The sequence below is a fragment of the Takifugu rubripes genome, chromosome 7 (genome assembly GCF_901000725.2).
Source record: "Takifugu rubripes chromosome 7, fTakRub1.2, whole genome shotgun sequence".
In the NCBI taxonomy this organism is placed as follows: domain Eukaryota; kingdom Metazoa; phylum Chordata; class Actinopteri; order Tetraodontiformes; family Tetraodontidae; genus Takifugu; species Takifugu rubripes.
Genome location: NC_042291.1, coordinates 583906 through 596639, shown reverse-complemented (window position 1 = coordinate 596639; position 12734 = coordinate 583906). Strand labels below are relative to the sequence as shown.

At 43.3% G+C, this 12734-nt stretch overlaps 1 protein-coding gene across 1 annotated transcript in view; it reads left to right on the top strand.

Annotated features, from left to right (window-relative positions):
* Positions 1-12734, top strand: part of LOC101062219 (ladderlectin-like) — a 32587-nt gene that overhangs the window by 9558 nt on the left and 10295 nt on the right. The window lies entirely within an intron of this gene.

Genomic DNA, 12734 nt, shown 5'->3' with positions numbered 1-12734 from the left:
CCACAAGAAGGTGAATCCTTTCATCCTGGAGCCGCCTGCTGGATCACAGGGTGGGAATACGTTCATGAAGAAGGTGTCTTATTCTATTAGTCTCACAGAATGATGATTTGCCTTTATTTAATTGCTAAGCTAAAAAAAATTTCAGATGATAAATGAGGGCACTTTCAGAGCAATGCCCAGGTCTGTCTGCAGCCACTCCAGTGTCTATGGGACATAACTAACTCCTCCAATGATGTGTGCTGGCACCATGCGTGGAAGCATGGACTCAGGTATAAAAATGTCAGGTATAAAAATCTGCTTGTGAAGCAGGTAATTGATGATTGGGTTTTATTTAAAGTAGAATCATCAACTGATTTAATTCCAGGAAGACAGCAATGGACCCCTGGTAGGTGAGACAGCTACTGGGGACTGGAGGCTGGCGGGGGTCATAAGCTGGGGTGCGGGTGTCCCAACAAACCAGGAGTGTACAGCAGAATAGCTCAGCTAATCTACTGGGTTCAAATGAAGATAAAGGGTTTTTTTAAATATATTGATCCAACACTTTGTACACCTGTTCCATGAGCTATCCAAGAGCTATACAAGTTTGTAGTGGTTATGGAACGGAGAGGAAAAGCTTTCAGGAATTGAGACAACTCTCCCATGAACTGGTACAGTGCTAAGTTATTACTACTACTACTGCTACTATGAAACTGCTCATTTCATGCTGTGCACTACCTCATTGACTACCATCAGCTTAGTCAGATTAGTGCCATCATTTGCAAAAGGTAAGAAATCCCATGTGGAATTAGACAAAGACAACCTGCGAGACCATTGCATGGTTGGGATGTTTATACCTGCAGGTACCAATTGATAAATACTGCATTTTGTCACACAGTGCCCTTTCTGAGGCTGAAGTTCAGCAGGTTGTTCAGACAGAGTAAATGTCCATTAGGTGGATCAAATCAAATCAAATCAAATCAATCTTTATTTCATATTATATAAATCTTTATTTATATTTTACAATCAAAATTGTTTCAAGGCGCTTTCCAGAATCCCAACGCCTGACCCCAAGCGAGAGTGGCAAGGAAAAACTCCCCTTTAACAGGAAGAAACCTTAAGCAGGACCAGGCTCGTGTAGGGGGACCCTCCTGCTGATGGCCAGCTGGGTAGAGAGAGAGGAGAGGGGGGAGGACAGGTAGAGGAGAGGAGAGGAGAGGAGAGGAGAGGAGAGGAGAGGAGAGGAGAGGAGAGGAGAGGAGAGGAGAGGAGAGGAGAGGAGGAGAGGAGAGGAGAGGATAGAATGGAGAGCAGAGGAGAGGAGAGGAGAGGAGAGGAGAGGAGAGGAGAGGAGAGGAGAGGACGGGCACAGAGCACAGAAACACATACAAAAATACACTGTATTTAGGATGTTTTGTTGTGTGTCAGAGCCGGTGGCTGTGGATGAACAATGACAGTTTCTTTTACACCAACTGGTACTTTCAGTCCCCCTCTGTTAGCCACCCCTGCATGTTTTTTTACGGACCTCATGCAAATGCAACTGTTTACATCACTTTAGGAGACGATAAGACTGAAAAGTTTCTTCCTGATTTAACTGGTCTGAGTGTCCTGTAAAAACAGGAAGTAACATAAATTTGTCTTGATATTGTCTACTCTCCATAATTTTTAGATGGTTTGGGAAGAACACCCAGTGTTCTTCTGCTCTGCGCTTCATCTGCTCTTAGACCCCATTCAGTTGTTAAGCATTTGTTCTCATGTGTCTGCTATTGATAGCAGCGACACTGATTTATTGTCTGGTTGAATTACAGTTCTTTGTTATTGAATTTCTTTTTTTGTGTTAGTTTTTGTACATGACTGCAGTTTTTAATAAGAGAAAAGAATGTACCAAAAAAGGGTCTGTTAAGCAATTTATGATCTATCCTCGTAAATGAACAGTATTTCTAAATATTTTCTGGTTGCCTTTTAACACCAAAAGAGTATTAGCAGCAATGGTACCTAGGAAAAACCCAACAACAGGGTGTCATCAACATAACAATATCTGGATACCACAAGGGTTCAAATTTTGGTTAGAACCTGATTAGCTCACCAGTATTTGTATTAGGTTCTCAGTCTCTTGGGGAGTGGGCTGAGAAACAGAGGGTTCTTGGATTGAGCCACAGTGCAGACAAAACATGGAAGGCCTTAGGGGATGGTGCCTGAACACATTCTGATCACTGCTGTGGTACTACTGACTAAGGTACCAATCCCAAATTGCTCTAATAAGGCCCTGCAATGAACTGGTGACTCATCCAGGGGTGCACCCTACCTTCGCCCATTGTGTCCCCATGACCCTAAAAGGGATAAAGCAGTAAGCAGCATAAAGCAGCAAGAAGATGAGATTAGATGAGCTGTGGATTTTAAAGATATTCAGGTAAAATTTCTGTTTACAAAGGGGTAAAAGTAACTGATACAAACTCTGTCAGGAAGATGTGCAAATTGATGCAAACTTCACTGTAGGACACCAAACAAGACAATAATTGTTTATACTTGCAAATGCTGATTTATTGCAAAATGAGCACAAAGCCACAGTGGATGAATATCAATTTTTCTCAAAATATTTTAAGTTTTGTGCAGTCATTAACAATGAATCAATGCACTGAGCCAAAGCAATAATCAAAAGCTATCTGACTAATCATCAAAAAAATCTCCAAATTGAAATAAAAGAGAAAAAAAGAGTCTCAAAGATGTTAAATCAATTAAAAAAAGAGTAAAATAAGTAAAAAATGAAAAAAAAAATAAACGGAAGAATAAATATTAATATAATCCTGTGTAGTGGCAAATCAGTAATTTGTCAAAAATGGGAAAAGGTTAAAAATGCATTCTGCTTTCACATCACACACCCTCCATAAGCTTAAGCAACATTTAAGTAGGCTGTTTTTCCCACATTCCCTATACAGGTGTTCCCCTCCACATCTCCCACACCTATGTTTTACGTTAAAAACTGTACCAATGTGGCCACGTTTAACGTTTGTAACACCTAACAAGAGGCTGAACATACACTCCAAAACTGACATTATTCAGTTTAGGAGTGTAGTCACAACCTTGTCAGGGATAAACTTATCTTTTACTTATATTTTTAATTCTACCATCACCAACATGCTGTGATCTTTCTCACCATGCCTGGATACCAACAGGTGCATGAATTCATTAACTGTTCAACTGTTCCATTTTTCTCGCAAGGGTATTCTTTATATGAATTCTCTGGTACTGCTACCAACCATTTAAGAACCATTTTCTTATCTGCAACTTTTTTCACACTTTTTCTCATTTAAGTGCTTTATCTCTTTGTCCGGTCTCTTAGACTGTTTGTCCCACACCTATGGGACTGGAACCTCTTTCCTGATGGCAAATGGCTAAACAGACACAGTACCAACATCGTGGTATGATTTTTTTTTCCCGAGATCTTTGCTGTGCTGATGAAGCTGAAGTTGGCAATCATTTCAAGGGGTTGTATAGGGGAGCTGATGATCTTCTCAACAGACCTGGTGTTTCACTGCAATGCCCTCCTGTCAACAGCAGAGCAGGCAGAAAACCAGATAATCACACAGTACGTTAGCACTGATGGCCTGATAGGACCCCTGCAGCATCTTCTCCGGGTGGTTCGTTCTCACAACTCAAAGAGGTGAAGTCTCCGTGGGCCTTTTTGACCAGCATTGATGCTGGTGTTGGTCTTCCAGTTGAGGACCTAAGAGATGTGTGACCCTAGGAACTTGAAGGAAGACACACTCTTTCTACTCACCCTATTGATAGGGAAAGGGGCATGGTCTCCTCCCTGCATTCTGAAATCCAGGACCATGTCTTTTGTCTATGTGGTGTTCAACTCCAGGTTGTTGCACTGCTGCACCAGTCTGCAAGCTCCTATCTCTCCTCTCTGTAGGGTCGGTAGAGTCATCACCTCCTGGAATCAGGCTGACGCCAATGGTGTAATTGTCAAACTTGATGATGCAGTTTGAAGGGTGACTGCAGGAGCACTTGTATGTGTAGATGCCATAGAGGAGGGGACTCAGGGTATAGGAGTGGAGCTGACCTAGCTCCACAAGCTGTGGACAGTTGGTCACTCTCATCCAGGAACACAATGAGGGGGATATGTTCAAATCAATCAGCTTCTCCAGAAGGATGTCAGGGCTGATGGTGTTAACTGCTGAGCTGTAAGCAACAAACAACATCCTGACTTGGGTACCTGGGACTTCTACATGGTTCAGGGTCATGTGAAGATGAGTGGCAATGGCATTCTCCGGTTTGCCCTGCAAGCTGTGCATGTGGTAAATAACAAGCATTTCAGAGCACTTCATGACCACAGACGTCAGTGCTACTGGTATGTAGTCATTCAGGTCTGACGTTCTCTTGGGGACTGGGATGACGGTTACTGCCTTCAGACAGTAGGAGAACTTAGCATGTGGCAGGGCATCCCCCTCAGGATCCCTACCAGCTGCTCTACACCTGTGTTATGAGTTGGAAAGTTGGCAGGGTACCAGGCATGCAGATGTGGATGTCTTGAACTGGGCTTAGACATGATTGGTGATTGGTGGCCCCTGTGGCTTCTCAGGTGCTTGATCTCCTGCCACACCTGCCCTGAGTCATTGTTGTCCAGTTGTGATAACCCCTGTTGTCCCAGAAACCGTGGCCTCAAGTCAAAGTGGGTCTATTAACTTCTGTGCGCGTCTGTAAAAGCCTCAGCTGCACATCCTCACATTAATGTTTGTTTGAGTCAGATGTTATTTCTCACCTTATTATTTAAACAAATATTATCATTAAGCAAAGGTGGTTTAGAACTCACTGTTTGAAGATTTACAAATCTGAATTATTTTGTTACGTGGTATTCAACAACAGCTCAGCTCAACTTCAGTCGTCAACACAGATACCGTTAAATGAGGGCAGACTTTACTAGCACTAAAATAATCAAATCATAAACCATAAATATGTCAAATCTGTTCTCTTTTACATTTGCTTGGATGCCAGAGTGCAAACAAAAGCAGAAATAAATCTTTAAAGGTTTATTTTAAAATCCAAATAAATGAAGATGCCAGGGTTCCAGGGCACAGAAAGGGAATGCTTCTGAGGTCTAAGATGACACTTGAGCTGAAAACGATCAACTTATAGTTGTGTGAGGTTGGCTATGACTTTACTGGCCAACCAATCAAATTGGGGGTTGTGGAGCGCCAACCAGGGTGAGGTGAGGACAACAGGAGTGGAAGATGATCCAATGAGAAAGAGTGGAATTCTCAGATATGACAAGAAGAGGAACAAAACAGTGAGTTACCTTGACTAGTCACCTTGCCAGTCATCTGAGTTGGAATCAACCAGAAAGCTTAGAGTAAGAGAGTTGTGACCAAAAGAGACTACCTGGGAGTATGAGATGGATGGATAGGACCAAAAGACTAATCTCATCAGCACATGCAGGAGTGATGGTGAGGGGAGTCTTGTGATTGCAATGGCAATGGCAGGAGGAGATTATGTGGCCGGAGTGTCCACAGTACAGACAAACCCTGCACTTTGCTGCCTCTCAGATGGGGATAGCTGGGCTCAGCCCAGTTGCATCAAATCAAATCAAATCAATCTTTATTTGTATAGCGTCTTTTACAATCAAAATTGTTTCAAGGCGCTTTCCAGAATCCCAGGGCCTAACCCCAGACAAGCAACGGTGTCAAGGAAAAACTCCCCTTTAACAGGAAGAAACCTTGAGCAGGGCCAGGCTCATGTAGGGGGACCCTCTTGCTGATGGCCAGCTGATAGAGAGAGAGGAGAGGGGGGAGGACAGGCAGAGGATAGAATGGAGAGGAGAGGAGAGGAGAGGAGAGGAGAGGAGAGGAGAGGAGAGGAGAGGAGAGGAGAGGAGATGAGAGGAGAGGACGGGCACAGAAACACATACAAAAATACACTATTTATACAAGCCGTCGGCCGAGTGGGTCAGCAGGGCCGGAGGTCATCATGCAGCTCCGAAGGCGGCTCCGAAGGGGGGGGGGGGGGGGGGGGGCAGAAAAACTACACAAGAATCAGTATAACTAGTCTGCTTGATGAGGAGGAAAGGAGAGGAGAGGAAACCATGACCCAGTGGGGGGGTGACAGAGGCCTGTCAGGTGATCATGTTTCCAGAACCCGGTAGCCTTGGCCTATAGCAGCATAGCTAAGATGTTAACCTAACGATTAGACGACCCCCTAAGTATGATAATTTGTCTGTCTATAATAGTAACTGGAACTACAGAATAAGTAACAATAAGCTTTTTCAAAGTGGTAGTTTTTTAGTCTGATCTTAAAAGTAGAGATGGAGTCAGCCTCCCGTACCTGGACAGGGAGCTGGTTCCATAGCAGGGGGGCCTGTTAGCTAAATGCTCGGCCCCCCATTCTACTCCTAGAGACTCTGGGAACCACAAGTAGACCAGCATTCTGAGAGCGGAGCAGCCTATTGGGCTGGTATGGTGTCACTAGCTCCTCCAGGTAGGATGGAGCTAGGCCTCTGTTTCATCCGGTGTCTTTGTCTGTTCAGCATGTGAAATGTTTAGTTACTCCTCTGCCTCCTTTAATAAAGGGACTAGGTGCAGAAAGTGTAGTTTATTTACGGCTATGGAGGCGAGACTCAGTGAGATTGAGACGCGGTTCCGCAGCTTAGCTGGAGCTGCATCAGGTAGCCAGGAGAAGCTAGCTGCTACGGAGCCGCCTAGCATAGCTACAGCTAGCGGTTCCCCGGCAGCAGCCGAGCAGCCGGCTAGCCAGGGCGGCTGGGTGACGGTTCACAGGAAGCATAGCCCAAACCAAAGGCCCACGGTGCACCACCACCACTTTCCGTGGCTAACCGTTTTTCCCCACTCGGCAACACACCTCCCCTTCACTCTACTACCTCCCCTTCACTCTACTTCTCCTCTCCTCTACCCCTCTCCTCTCCTACCTATCCTATCCTCTACCTGTCCTCCCTCTTCTCCTCTCTCTTTACCCAGCCGGCCATCAGCAGGAGGGTCCCCCTACATGAGCCTGGTCCTGCTCAAGGTTTCTTCCTGTTAAAGGGGAGTTTTTCCTTGCCACTGTTGCTTGTCTGGGGTCAGGCCCTGGGATTCTGGAAAGCGCCTTGAAACAATTTTGATTGTATAAGACGCTATATAAATAAAGATTGATTGATTGATTGACACCCGCTGAGAAACCGACCCTGGTAATTGGCGACTCTGTTTTGTGCTACGTGAAGCTGACTCCAGCGACCATAGTCAAGTGCATTCCGGGGGCCAGAGCGGGCGACGTAGAAGCCAATCTAAAGCTCCTGGCAGGAAGTAAACATAAATTTGGTAAAGTTATTATTCACGTCGGAGCAAACGACACCCGGCTTCGTCAGTCGGAGGTCACCAGAATTAACATAGAGTCGGTGTGCAACTACGCAAAAACGATGTCGGACTCCATGGCATTCTCTGGTCCCCTCCCCAATCTGACCAACGATGAAATGTTTAGCCGCATGTCGTCGCTTCGTCGCTGGTTGTCACGGTGGTGCCCCGAAAACCAGGTGGCCTTTATAGACAATTGGAGCACTTTTTGGGGAAAACCTGGTCTGATTAGGAGAGACGGTGTCCATCCCACACGAGATGGTGCCTCTCTCATTTATAGTAATTTGGCTAATTTTATTAGACCCAAAGTACCTGACAACCCAGGGTCCAGACCAGGATGCAGAGTTGTAGTCTTACACACCTCTCTGCTGCTTCCATAGAACCCTCATCCACCAATAATAATATTTAACACTATAGAGGTAGTCTCTGTTCCACGGTTAAAAGTTTACCAAGCACAGAGCAAGGGAGCGGTCAATCACCATAATCTTATTAAAATTAATACCAAAGCACAAGTTGGAGGAACTAATATCACAATTAAATGTGGACTGTTAAATATTAGATCTCTTTTGTGTAAATCCCTGTTAGTGCACGACCTGATAGTGGATCATCACATTGATTTATTTTGTCTTACTGAGACCTGGCTTCAGGAGAAGGAGTATGTTAGCTTAAACGAATCTACTCCTCCTACCCAACTTAATTATCACATTCCTCGTTTTACTGGTCGAGGAGGGGGAGTGGCAGCAATCTATCACTCCAAGTTATTAATTAGTCCTCGACCAAAATATGGCTCCAGTTCATTTGAAAGTCTGACTCTTGGCATCACCCATCTGAGCTGGAAGACAGAAAAGCCACTTTTGTTTGTAGTTGTATATCGGCCCCCTGCTGGGCCACATTCAGAGTTCCTTTCTGAGTTCTCTGATTTCTTATCTGACTTGGTCCTTCGAACGGACAAAGTCATTATCATTGGAGACTTTAATATCCATGTAGACGTTGTAAATGACAGCTTTAGAAATGGCTTCATTTCATTTCAGTTGGTTTTCTCCAGCAGATAAACCAACCAACTCATAGCTTCAACCACACCCTAGATCTAGTTATGACTTATGGTGTTGAGGTAGAACATGTATCAGTGTTCCCTCAGAACCCACTCCTGTCAGATCATTCTTTGATCACTTTTACATTTATGATTAAGGATTCTTCTATGCTCAGAGCACAGTCTTACTATAGCAGATGTCTTTCAGATAATGCTGTAGCTAAGTTTAAGGAAGTGATCCCTGTGCTGATCCCAGGACCACCGTGTGTTTCCCCAGGGATCAGTCATTATAATCTTAGCCCTGCTGAGGCTGACTCTATTGCTGAAGGTGCAGCAACCTCACTGAGAATCACGCTTGATTCTGTTGCCCCCCTGAAAAAGAAAATAGTAAATCAGAGGAGGTGTGCCCCTTGGTATAATTCACATATCAGGACCCTCAAGCAGAAAGTGCGAAGACTGGAAAGGAAGTGGCATTCTTGTAAAATAGACAGCTATCATGTAGCCTGGAAAGACTGTCTATTAGTTTACAAAAAGGCCCTCCGTAAGGCTAGAACAGCTTATTTATCTTCTTTAATTGAGGAAAATAAGAACAACCCCAGGTTTCTTTTCAGCACTGTGGCCAAATTAACCAAGAGTCAGTGTTTTAGATCCACGTATCCCTTCTTCCCTTAGTGGTGAAGACTTCATGAGCTTTTTCACTGATAAAGTTCTAGCTATCAGAGAAAAAGCTAACCAGGCCATCCCAACAACTGGACCATCACCAGATGTGCTGACTGTGGGAACATACAGGTTCTCCAACGAGCCCTTAAACTCCTTCACTCCTATATATTTTTCTGAGGCATCATTGCTGATTCAGAAATCCAAGTCGACCACGTGTCTCTCTTAGATCCTATCCCAACACACCTGTTGAAGGATGTTTTACCAGTGATAGGCAGCTCTATCCTGGACCAGATCAGTTGTTCTTTAGTGACAGGTTATGTACCCCGGTCCTACAAGGTGGCAGTGATTAAGCAGTTGCTTAAAAAAAATCACTGGATCCTGATGTCTTAGCAAATTACATGCCAATATCCAACCTTCCTTTTATCTCTAAAATTCTTGAGAAGGTGGTGGTGACTCAGTTAATGGAGCACCTGCAGAGGAACAGCCTGTTTGAGATGTTTCAGTCAGGCTTTAGAGCTCATCACAGCACAGAAATGGCACTTCTTAAAGTTACTAATGATCTTCTTATAGCTTCAGATCATGGACTGGTCTCTATGCTGGTTATGCTGGACCTCAGTGCTGCTTTTGATACAGTTGATCACAGCATCCTGTTACAGAGACTGGAACATGTGATTGGGATTAAAGGGACAGCACTAGACTGGTTTAGATCGTATTTATCTGATAGATACCAGTTTGCTCATGTCCATGGTGTTCCCTCTTCATACAGTAGGGTTAGCCATGGAGTTCCACAAGGTTCTGTACTTTGACCAATCCTTTTCACCTTGTATATGCTTCCCTTAGGGAACATTATTCGGCAGCATGGGATAAATGTTCATTGTTATGCTGATGACACCCAGCTTTATTTATCCATGAAACCAGAGGAGACAGAGAAGTTAGTGAAGCTCCAGACCTGTCTTAAAAACATAAAGTCCTGGATGTCTTCAAATTTCCTCCTCCTTAACTCAGGAAAAACTGAGGTCATGGTGTTTGGTCCTGAACCTCTCAGGGATATATTAGATCACATGATTACTCTAGATGGTATATCATTAACATAGTCTCTCTGTGCGGAATCTTGGAGTAACTTTTGATCAAAATCTCTTCTTCAACTCACACATTACATTAGTCTCTAGAAGTGCTTTTTTTCACCTGAGAAACATCGCAATGATCAGGAAACTACTGACGCGGCATGATGCTGAAAACTTAGTCCATGCATTTGTTACTTCCAAGCTCGACTATTGTAATTCTTTATTATCACGGTGTCCACACAACTCTTTAAGCCTCTAGGTGATCCAAAATGTATTGACAAAAGAGACCACATAACTCCTGTACTGGCATCTCTTCATTGGCTGCCCGTTAAATTTACAATGATTTTTAAAACCCTTCTTTTGACCTACAAGGTCAGGGTTAACATCGTCGCTATGCTGTTATAGGCCAAGGTTGCCGGGGCCCAGAAACATGATCACCTGACAGGCCTCTGTCACCCCACTGGGTCATGGTTTCCTCTCCTCTCCTCTCCTCTCCTCTCCTCTCCTCTCCTCTCCTCTCCTCTCCTCTCCTCTCCTCTCCTCTCCATTCTATCCGCTACCTGTCCTCCCCCCTCTCCTCTCTCTACCCAGCCGGCCATCAGCAGGAGGGTCCCCCTACATGAGCCTGGTCCTGCTCAAGGTTTCTTGATTTCTTGATTTAATCAGACCACCAGTGAACAGGATACAGTCAAAAATCAAAATTGTTGATGTGTGAGAAGTGGTGATTGAAAAATATGTAAAAGTAAAACAGAAGATTGAGGTAAGGATTAGATAACAGAGAAAAAACAGAATCAAAGTTTAGCAAAGAAAAATAATCATTTAGATTTACTTTCAGTTTAACCCCCAAGATAAACATGTTAATTTGATCTTGTCATGAAGCAGAGCCTCATGTTTGTTTGTGTATCTATGTGTATCACAACAAATATTGTGGATGCTGAATTTTGTCTGGATTTCAACTACGTTACTGTCAAGGGACTATAAGTTTTGACCTGCCTGCCGCTTCAAGAGGGAGGGTATCTCTTTGGGGATTGGCTTAAAATGAAGGTACCAAGGAACCAAATTTTAAAAAGGGGTGGCTTCTTCACAGATTGTCTTTCAAAGGCACGAAGAAACGGCTTGTTTTGTCTGAATCTGCACTTTTCACTGATTAATTTTTCCTAGTCATTGTCGACCATCTTTGCACGCAACAGATCTGTTGCATAATCCAAAGGAGACTTCCTGAAACCAAAGGTGTACTTTAGTCTTAACTGTAAAATGATTTATGTTAATAATGGTACTGTATCATGTAGTTCAAAGCCTTGAAAGGTGCAGTTCCATCAAGAGAAAGTTAACTGATTAAACTTTAATGATTTAGTTTCTTGTTTTGTTAAGTAAGAGTAAAAATAAACTGAATGTGTGTGATTCGTTAATTTAAGAAAATGAAACCTACTAATTATAAGCTTTATTGTTGTACTGTATACAAGTACAACAAATTAAGATAAAATACGGAGTAACTAAAAAGTCAGCTGACTAGAATTCATAATCACCAGTTTGAACCTCATCCCACAATAGTCACAGAGAAGTAATTTCAAATGCTGATTAATTGATTAATGAGCACAAAGCAACAGCAGAAAAACATCTGTGATTTAGTGACTTAGCCCGGAGAATGAACTTCAGTCTGCACTACAACAGAGATAAATGAGGGCTGACTTTACTGGCACTAAAACAATGAAATAATAGATCATAAATACGTCAAATCCAACCTTTGGATGATCATGTGTGACCACAAGCTTAACAAGAGACACAATAATAAATATAAAAGTCTCAGAACAATAAAAGTAAAAACAGATTAACAAATACAAGCAATAAAGCAAATTTAGGATAAAGTTGAAAAAGAAAATTGTTGATGTGTGAAAAATGATAAGATCAGGATCTCAGTGCAGTGGTTGATTTTTGTTTTAAGGGTAAAAGATGAACTTTGGTGAAGTTTGACCACAGCAGCCCCTCATCAAAGGTGAAACAGTTAAGCTCAATGCGCCAAGGGTTATACTGCAGGCCACGTCGACTATTGAGCCTGTCATTGCTTGCCAGATGCAGCGCTGTGAAGGGATGCTAGGTGCCCTTGACCCCAGCATCGGATCACAGGGCTTCTCATGAGGGTTTATGATGGAGGAGGATGAACGGGAGGATGATGGCTAAGCTGTCATCCATTTTGAACAACACGTCCCACCCCCTACAGGACACCCTGGCAGCATTGGGCAGCTCATTCAGTGAACTCCACCCTCGCTGTGTGAAGGAGAGGTATCGCAGGTATCTTTCCTGCCGGCTGCTGTCAGACTGCACAATAAACATAATGCCCGCTAGCACAATCTGAATATTATATATTCTGATATGTATATTGTATTCACCCTCTGTACTATGTACAGGTTTGCAGGGGCCGAGTATCCATTTACCTGGATTTTTGTAAATATACATCCTCTTTGTATATTCCAAATTCTATTCTATTTGATTTTATCTTATTTTTCTCTGCGTGCTCTTGCTGTTGTTGCACTGTAAATTTCCCCGTGTGGGACAATAAAGAACCTGAATATGAAGTAGCGGTGCTTCATTGCCTGAATGAACCACCCAACTGGTTCATGTTCCAAGCATTTGATTTACTGACATGATTCAGTCAGGTTGATA